Here is a 10,739-nt window from a genome sequence, read left to right on the forward strand (position 1 = left end):
TAAGTGAAAAAAAAAATGCACATTATACAGGGTAGTTTTGGAAAACACATCCCTTGGTAAAGAACTCCGAGTCTTCACTTAAGGCGGTTTAGACAGTAAATTAATAATGAGTATTCCGATAAATATTTTGTTTGGAAGCTGAAATCATGATGTTTCTCATGTATGACAAAAAAAATAAATGCAGTATGCCGTATGATCGGTTATAAACTTTGCTTCGGAGTCAATTTTTGCTTTAGCATACAAGCTCTCTAAATTAGTTTTTTTCTTTCTCATTTGACGTAGCTGTCACATCAATGATAACAATGTGAAAAATGGACTCTCGTCGCAGATGAAAGCAACTGATTGAGTAACACAAGTATTCTGTTGAACTTATGCTAAAAATCGCGTCCTTTATGCCGAAAACAATAAATATACAACTTCGCCAAATGAGTGAAATGAGCTGGCATTTGATTTACAAATTTCACATTAAGCTTTGTTTCATAAGGGCCTCGTCTAAAAGCGCAACAAATGTTGAGTTAGAAGGGATATTTTTTTATATCCCTATGACCAATCCATCTTCAGCTTCTTAACTTTCAATAAAATATTACGCACATTACATAGGGTCGTGTTAGACCATAAGACATATTTACGTGGTTAAACTGTCTGAAAAAAAAATAATAGAATTCAGGTTTCAACAAGCAGATAAAAACGGTTTTGATAAAATGAATATTAAATTTGAATACTGAGGCATGAAATCGATAAATATTTCGAATTTGATGGCTGAAGATCTATCATGCATGACACCGAATATAATTCCTATTTTTTTACTTAAATCGTGGCACAGGATGCCATTTTAAAGGCCTTGTAATGAAAAAAATAAAATCACTTGTCTTAATTCGGTTCACTTGTTTTGGCGACGAATTTTATTGTGCTGTAAACACGTCAAATGGCAGCTCATTTCACATGGTCATCAATTTCCACTTCTATGCAAGTTCACTTCTCCATATAGCAATAGGTTTTTATTTTCCTAGGTCGACTTTTTTCATCCTCTTAAATATTTTCTGATTTTCATAAACATTTGTAAGTGTTTCTCAACAAATTTAGATTTAAGATTTTCGAAGATGAATATTTAGCGTTTTCACCCAAAACATGACTACGGTAAATTGACAACTCCACTGTCTCTAAATCCTCCAAACATTTTTTTTTTTTTTCAGTCGTAAAAACCACTCGGTCATTTTTTATCGCTTAAAGTACGGATACTTAAAATGAACAAAAATATTTCATTGACCTTGCGTCGTACGTAAAATTAAAAAACAACAATGGAATATTTATAACATTTGTCGTCAATGCTTCTACTACGTGTATTTTTTTTTTAGTTTTTCGTTACGAATCTGCAATCCACCATATATGTATCAAATAGTGGAAAAAAAATTGTTTCCTAAATATCATATCATAGTATTACTGATTTCTTTTTTCAGTTCATTATTTTCCGATTGTCAATTTTTTTTTTTTTTACGTTATCATAGTGTGCACTGAAATATTGTTGAAAAAGACATCTTTCAAGAAAACTATAATGAAACGAGACAATTACTAGTGAACATGTTTAATGTCAGTTTATTTCTCTTGTGGGTGGATTTATTCTCACATGCAACGTCTGCTGTTAATTTTTTCATCCTCTAAAATTTTATCCGAATATCAGAGAATTTTGAATGGTTTCTAAACAATATAGATTTCTTTTCCCAAAACTGCATATTTATGTTTTCACCCAAACATACGCGATTTTTGGCATCAATACATGTGAGTTGTTTCGAATTTCACCTAAAGTGGTTGCTTTCAATCGTAACGTGTTCAAACTTAGCAAACTTTTTTTATCCACTAAGTGACGACTTCACTGAAGGGAAAAAAAAGTCACAGAAAAGTATCTGTTTTTCAAGGAAAAACTGTTAACAATCGCACTGAGACATGTATAATAGATTGTCCCATGCTCTAGCCAGCTATTTTTTTTTTTTTCCCCTTTTACAATGACAAGAAATCTTAGGAGAGAGAGAGAGAGAGAGAGAGAGAGAGAGAGAACTACCTTAACTATACTTTCTCAGTATTTTGACGACACACTTACCAGTCGAAATTTAATGTCTTACTTCCATCTCAATGCCAGCTCGTTTCACGTTTGAATCACTGTCTTTTGGCTGTGCTACTTTACGTGTCCTTATAGCAGCGTCTTTTTTTTTTTTGCCGTACTTTTTCGTGACGTGTAATTTGCCGACCTTATATATATATATTACTTTCGGGCTGAAAACCCATTCATAACCATGAATTTAGTTGAATTTTTTTGAACTAAAATTAAAACGGCTTTGTTCAATCATGAGTCCAGATTTTTTTCCTTTTTATCACTGAAATGACTTACGTTGAATGAAAAAAAAAATACGGGTCTTGCTAATGTAAAAGTCAAAAGATTCATACTTTCATGAATATATACCTGCACGCCCTAATATTTTATGTCTGATGCACGAAAAATCTAAGTTCTTTAGCAATCACATTTCCTGTATTTATCAGTTTCCTACCTCAATCTTGGAATTATATTTTTACTCTGAAGAACTCATTTTATTTGACAATCTAATCCACATAATGTGTTTTCATGCAAGTTAAAGTAGCTAGCAGTGAGTTTTCTTACGAAAATACGCCAAATGGTCAATCACGACTTTATAATATGTAAAATTAATTCTTTGTTTCACTTTAAACAAGCCCTATCTTGCAGACAAAATTATAATCCAATCTAACCGCACACTTTTTACTTTTTTTCGAATACTCTTATAAAACGATATTTATTGTGCAATTCATTGGTGAATCGGTATCATTGTATAAGCTACCTAACGTTTCCTCATATCAGCCAGCTTTATTTCTTTATAGGTCGCTTTTTTTTTTTTTTTTTTTTATCCCTGAAATGTTTCCTGACTTACAACAACTGATAGTGTTTCCCGATAAAATTTGATCTCATTTGACGAACATGCGTATTAATCGTTTTCGCTCTGAAGGACGCTTTTTTTAGCATTAATCCAGTGGAGTGCTTTTGAATTACTCTTTAGCTGTTATTTTCAGTCGTAACGGGTTAATATTCTTCAGTATTTTTTTAATCCTTGAAGTGACAGATGCATTGTGAAAAAAAAAAAAAAACCTTTCAGAGTCAGTGCTAAAGTAAAAAAAAAAAAAAATCCTTAGGTGACATTTATAACAGTTCATGACAGTGCTCGTCATAGGTGCCTTTTTTTTTTTTTTCTATTTGTCATGCCTGAGAAAACTAAGGGACTTGCGACCCATTTCCTGTATTTTTATCAGTTTCGTATCTCAGTAATGGAAGATATCTTTATCATATTCATTTGTGTCTAAACCACGTGCGGATCACAGTGATTATACAAACGGAAATATGGCATACTCTGTAAGTTGAATGTATATAATGTTCAAAAATTCCTTTTTCTTTCAATATAAGTAACATCTTAAGCCTTTTGAAATATAAAATTATATTCTGTCCTTAGATTTCTCTTTTTGATATTTCTCTTGCATTTCCCAACTCCAATGAAAGCTAAAACGGAAAAGGCGCAATAAATATAGATTTATATGGGCTTCGTCGAGAGCAGTGAAAAAAATGAAGATTGATTTATTTTCTATCTAAATAACTATTGCCTGAAAATAATCAATATTATTCGGGGTTAGGTTAGAGCAAAAGTATTTCCATTGGTACAATCAGATCAGCGAGAAACTGCACAAAAAGAACTGAGTTGGTTTTGAAAAGAAAACATAAATTCGACAAACTATCGAGATACGAACTTGATCAATATTTAATATATTGTAGGTCGTTCAGTAGATTCTCATCCATGACAAAAACTGCAGGTTCAGGGACCATTTTCGTTAACGACTATATAATTATGTAGTCTTTGATATGTTTTGAGTTTTACTTTAGCTCTCCCGATTTCTTAAACGACTTTTTATTTGTTCATTTCTCATAGTGGTCACTTCAAGGGAATAGTGGCAAGGGGAACTCGTTTCGATTTGAAAATAACTGCTCTAAGAGCAATTCAAAACAATTATACGGGGCAGTTGTGCTAATTCATGTTTAGATTGAAGTCAATAAATAGGAAACTTCGTCAATCGTCCTCTAAATTTTTCCGGAAATACAACAGATTGTTACTAAAATTCAAGAATTGTTTCAGAAGAAATAGAAAAATGGTAGTATAAGGAAAGTTTATGAAGCCTATATTGATTTTTAAAAAATTGAAATTGACTGGACTTTGAAGTGGCGATTGCGAAATGAATTTCGTTCTATGTGTCGTCGGAAGAAGAGACAAAGGAAAGTATCTTACTTTAAACTATACGAGTTTGGTTTTTCTATGGCATCTGCAGTCTCGATTAAATGAGAAAAAAAAAATGCACATTATACACGGTCGTTTTGGAAAATAAATCCCTTGGTAAAGAACTCCGAGTCTTCACTTAAGGCGGTTTAGACAGTAAATTAATAATGAGTATTCCGATAAATATTCTGTTTGCAAGCAGAAATCATGATGTTTCTCATGTATGACAAAAAAAAAAAAAAAATGCAGTATGCCGTATCTGTGATCATCGGTTATAAACTTCGCTTGGGAGTCAATTTTTGCTTTAGCATACAAGCTAAATTATTTTTGTTCTTTCTAATTTAACGTAGCTGTGACATCAAGGATAACAACGTGAAAAGAACTCTCGTCGCAGATGAAAGCAACTGATTGAGTAACACACAAGTATTCTGCTGAACTTATGCTAAAAATCGCGTCCTTTATGCCGAAAACGATAAATGTACAACTTCGCCAAATGAGTGAAATGAGCTGGCATTTGATTTGCAAATCTCACATTAAGCTTTGTTTCATAAGGGTCTCGTCTAAAAGCGTAACAAATGTTGAGTTAGAATGGATATTTTTTATATCCCGATGACCAAGGCATCTTCAGCTTAACTTTCAAAAAAATATTACGCACATTATATAGGGTCGTATTAGACCATGGCATATTTCCGTGGTTAAACTTAGCCAGTTTAAAAAAAAAAGAATAATAATACTGGGGTTTCGAGAAGCAGATAAAAAAGGTTTTGATAAAATGAATATTAAATTTAAATACTGAGGCATGAAATCGATAAATATTTCTAATTTGATGGCTCAAGATCTATCATGCATGACACCGAATGTAATTTGTATATATTCCTATTTTTTTACTTAAATAGTGGCACAGGATCCCTTTTAAATGCCTTGTAATGAAAAAAATAAAATCACTTCTGTCTTAAGTCGATTCACTTGTTTTGGCGACGAATTTTATTGTGCTGTAAACACGTCAAATGGCAGCTCATTTCACATGGTCATCAATTTCCACTTCTATGCAAGTTCACTTCTCCATATAGCAATAGGTTTTTATTTTCCTACGTCGACTTTTTTCCTCAAATATTTTCTGATTTTCATAAACATTTGTAAGTGTTTCTCAACAAATTTAGATTTAAGATTTTCGAAGATGAATATTTAGCGTTTTCACCCAAAACATGACTCCGGTTGATTGACAACTTTACTGTCTCTAAATCCTCCTAAAACATTTTTTTATTTTTTCAGTCGTAAACACCACTCGAAGCCATTTTTTATCGTTAAAGTACGGATTCATAAAATGAACAAAAATATTTCATTCACCTTGCCTCGTATGTAAAATTAAAAAACAACAAAGGAATATTTATAACATTTGTCGTCAATGCTCCTACTACGTGTATTTTATTTTAATTTTTTGTTTCGAATCTGCAATCCACCACAAATGTATCAAATAGTGGAAAAAAAATTGTTTACTAAATATCATATCATAGTATTACTGATTTTATTTTTTCAGTTCATTATTATAGGATTGTCAATTTTTTTTTTTACGTTATCATAGTGTGCACTGAAATATTGATGAAAAAGACACCTTTCAAGAAAACTATAATGAAACGAGACAATTACTAGTGAACATGTTTAATGTCAGTTTATTTCTGTTATGGGTGGATTTATTCTCACATGCAACGTCTGCTGATAATTTTTTCATCCTCTAAAATTTTATCCGAATATCAGAGAATTTTGAATGGTTTCCAAACAATATAGTTCATTTCCCAAAACTGCATATTTACGTTTTCACCCATACATACGCGGTTTTTAGCATCAATACATATGAGTTGTTTCGAATTTCACCTAAAGTGGTTGCTTTCAATCGTAACGTGTTCAAACTTATCGAAGTTTTTTTATCCATTAAGCGACGACTTCATTGAAGGGAAAAAAAAGTCACAGAAAAGTATCTGTTTTTCAAGGAAAAACTGTTAACAATCGCACTGAGACATGTATAATAGATTGTCCCATGCTCTAGCCAGCTTTTTTTTTTTTTCCCCCTTTTACAATGACAAGAAATCTTAGGACAGAGAGAGAGAGAGAGAGAGAGAACTACCTTAACTATACATTCTCAGTATTTTGACTACCCACTTACCAGTCGATATTTAATGTCTTATTTCCATCTCAATGCCAGCTCGTTTCACGTTTGAATCACTGTGTTTTGGCTGTGCTACTTTACGTGTCCTTATAGCAGCGTCTATTTTTTTCTGCCGGACTTTTTCGTGACGTGTAATTTGCCGACCTTATATATATATTACTTTCGGGCTGAAAACCCATTCTTAACCATGAATTTAGTTGAATGGTTTTGAACTAAAATTAAAACGGCTTTGTTCAATCATGAGTCCAGATTTTTTTTCTTTTTTATCACTGAAATGACTGTTTCGTTGAATGAAAAAAAAAACAAAACAATATACGGTGCTTGCTAATGTAAAGTCAAAAGATTCAAACTTTCATGAACATATTCCTGCACGCCCTAATATTTTAGGTCAGTTGCACGAGAAATCTAAGTTCTTTAGCAATCACATTTTCTGTATTTATCAGTCTCCTACCTCACTATTGGAATTATATTCTTACTCTGAAGAACTCATATTATTTGACAGTCAAATCCACATGATGTGTTTTCATGCAAGTTAACGTAGCTAGCAGTGAGTTTTCTTACGGAAATACGCCAAATGGTCAATCACTTTATAATATGTAAAATTAATTCTTTGTTTCACTTCAAACAAGCCCTATCTTGCAGACAAAATTATAATCCAATCTAACTGCACACATTTTGCTTTTTTTCGAATACTCTAATAAAACGATATTTATTGTGCAATTCATTGGTGAATAGGTATCATTGTATAAGCTACCTAACGTTTCCTCATATCAGCCAGCTTTATTTCTTTATAGGTCGCTTTTTTTTTTTTTTTTAAATCTCTGAAATGTTTCCTGACTTACAACAACTGATAGTGTTTCCCGATAAAATTTGATCTCATTTGACGAACATGCGTATTAATCGTTTTCGCTCTGAAGGACGCTTTTTTTAGCATTAATCCAGTGGAGTGCTTTTGAATTACTCTTTAGCTGTTATTTTCAGTCGTAACGGGTTAATATTCTTCACTATTTTTTTAATCCTTCATGTGACAGATGCATTGTGAAAAAAAAAAAAAACAAGCCTTTCAGAGTCAGTGCTAAAGTAAAAAAAAAAAAAATCCTTAGGTGACATTTATAACAGTTCATGACAGTGCTCGTCATAGGTGCCTTTTTTTTTTTTTTCTATTTGTCATGCCTGAGAAAACTAAGGGACTTGCGACCCATTTCCTGTATTTTTATCAGTTTCGTATCTCAGTAATGGAAGATATCTTTATCATATTCATTTGTGTCTAAACCACGTGCGGATCACAGTGATTATACAAACGGAAATATGGCATACTCTGTAAGTTGAATGTATATAATGTTCAAAAATTCCTTTTTCTTTCAATATAAGTAACATCTTAAGCCTTTTGAAATATAAAATTATATTCTGTCCTTAGATTTCTCTTTTTGATATTTCTCTTGCATTTCCCAACTCCAATGAAAGCTAAAACGGAAAAGGCGCAATAAATATAGATTTATATGGGCTTCGTCGAGAGCAGTGAAAAAAATGAAGATTGATTTATTTTCTATCTAAATAACTATTGCCTGAAAATAATCAATATTATTCGGGGTTAGGTTAGAGCAAAAGTATTTTCATTGGTACAATCAGGTCAGCGAGAAACTGCACAAAAAGAACTAAGTTGGTTTTGAAAAGAAAACATAAATTCGACAAACTATCGAGATACGAACCTGATCAATATTTAATATATTGTAGGTCGTTCAGTAGATTCTCATCCATGACAAAAACTGCAGGTTCAGGGACCATTTTCGTTAACTACTATATAATTATGTAGTCTTTGATATGTTTTGAGTTTTACTTTAGCTCTCCCGATTTCTTAAACGACTTTTTTTTTGTTCATTTCTCATAGTGGTCACTTCAAGGAAATAGTGGCAAAGGGAACTCGTTTCGATTTGAAAATAACTGCTCTAAGAGGAATTCAAAACAATTATACGGGGCAGTTGTGCTAATTCATGTTTAGATTGAAGTCAATAAATAGGAAACTTCGTCAATCGTCCTCTAAATTTTTCCGGAAATACAACAGATTGTTACTAATATTCAAGAAATATTTCAGAAAAAATAGAAAAACCGTAGTATAAAGAAAGTTTATGAAGCCTATATTAATTTTAAAAAAATTGAAATTGGCTGGACTTTGAAGTGGCGATTGCGAAATGAATTTCGTTCTATGAGTCGTCGGAAGAAGAGACAAAGGAATGTATCTTACTTTAAACTATACGAGTTTAGTTTTTCTATGGCATCTGCAGTCTCGATTGAATGAAAAAAAAAAAAAATGCTCATTATACAGGGTCGTTTTGGAAAATAAATCCCTTGGTAAAGAACTCCGAGTCTTCATTTAAGGCGGTTTAGACAGTAAATTAATAATAAGTATTCCGATATATATTCTGTTTGCAAGCAGAAATCATGATGTTTCTCATGTATGACAAAAAAATAAAAAATGCAGTATGCCGTATCTGTGATCATCGGTTATAAACTTCGCTTGGGGGTCAATTTTTCCTTTAGCATACAAGCTAAATTATTTTTGTTCTTTCTAATTTAACGTAGCTGTGACATAAAGGAAACAATGTGAAAAGTGCTCTCGTCGCAGATGAAAGCAACTGATTGAGTAACTCACAAGTATTCTGCTGAATTTATGCTAAAAATCGCGTCCTTTATGCCGAAAACGATAAATGTACAACTTCGCCAATTGAGTGAAATGAGCTGGCATTTGATTTGCAAATCTCACATTAAGCTTTGTTTCATAAGGAACTCGTCTAAAAGCGCAACAAATGTTGAGTTAGAAGGGATATTTTTTATATCCCTATGACCAAGGCATCTTCAGCTTAACTTTCAAAAAAATATTACGCACTTTATATAGTTTCGTATTAGACCATGACATATTTCCGTGGTTAAACTTAGCCAGTCTAAACAAAAAAAATAATAATAATACTGGGGTTTCGTGAAGCAGATAAAAACGGTTTTGATAAAATGAATATTAAATTTAAATACTGAGGCATGAAATCGATAAATATTTCTAATTTGATGGTTCAAGATCTATCATGCATGACACCAAATGTAATATGTATATATTCCTATTTTTTGGCTTAAGTCGTGGCACAGGATGCCCTTTTAAAGGCCTTGTAATGAAAAAAATAAAATCAATTCTCTCTTAAATCGGTTCACTTGTTTTGGCGACGAATTTTATTGTGCTGTAAACACGTCAAATGGCAGCTCATTTCACATGGTCATCAATTTCCACTTATATGCAAGTTCACTTCTCCATATAGCAATAGGTTTTTATTTTCCTACGTCGACATTTTTCCTCTTAAATATTTTTTTGATTTTCATAAACATTTGTAAGTGTTTCTCAACAAATTTAGATTTAAGATTTTCAAAGATGAATATTTAGCGTTTTCACCCAAAACATGACTAAGGTAGATTGACAACTTTACTGTCTCTAAATCCTCCTAAAAAATTTTTTTATTTGTTCAGTCGTAAACACCACTTGAAGCCATTTTTTATCGTTCAAGTACTGATTCATAAAATGAACAAAAATATTTCATTCACCTTGCCTCGTATGTTAAACTAAAAAACAACAAAGGAATATTTATAACATTTGTCGTCAATGCTCCTACTACGTGTATTTTATTTTAATTTTTTGATTCGAATCTCCAATCCACCACAAATGTATCAAATAGTGGAAAAAAAATTGTTTACTAAATATCATATCATAGTATTACTGATTTTATTTTTTCAGTTCATTATTATAAGTCAATTTTTTTTTTTACGTTATCATTGAGTGCACTGAAATATTGTTGAAAAAGACATCTTTCAAGAAAACTATAATGAAACGAGACAATTACTAGTGAACATGTTTAATGTCAGTTTATTTCTCTTGTGGGTGGATTTATTCTCACATGCAACGTCTGCTGTTAACTTTTTCATCCTCTAAAATTTATTCCGAATATCAGAGAATTTTGAATGGTTTCCAAACAATATAGTTCATTTCCCAAAACTGGATATTTACGTTTTCACCCAAACATACGCGGTTTTTAGCATCAATACATATGAGTTGTTTCGAATTTCACCTAAAGTGTTTGCTTTCAATCGTAACGTGTTCAAACTTAGCGAAGTTTTTTTATCCATTAAGCGACGACTTCATTGAAGGGGGAAAAAAGTCACAGAAAAGTATCTGTTTTTCAAGGAAAAACTGTTAACAATCGCACTGAGACATGTAT

Source organism: Coenobita brevimanus, chromosome 104 (genome assembly GCF_032717465.1).
Source record: "Coenobita brevimanus isolate Jiangsu-jjx chromosome 104, ASM3271746v2, whole genome shotgun sequence".
NCBI lineage: Eukaryota > Metazoa > Arthropoda > Malacostraca > Decapoda > Coenobitidae > Coenobita > Coenobita brevimanus.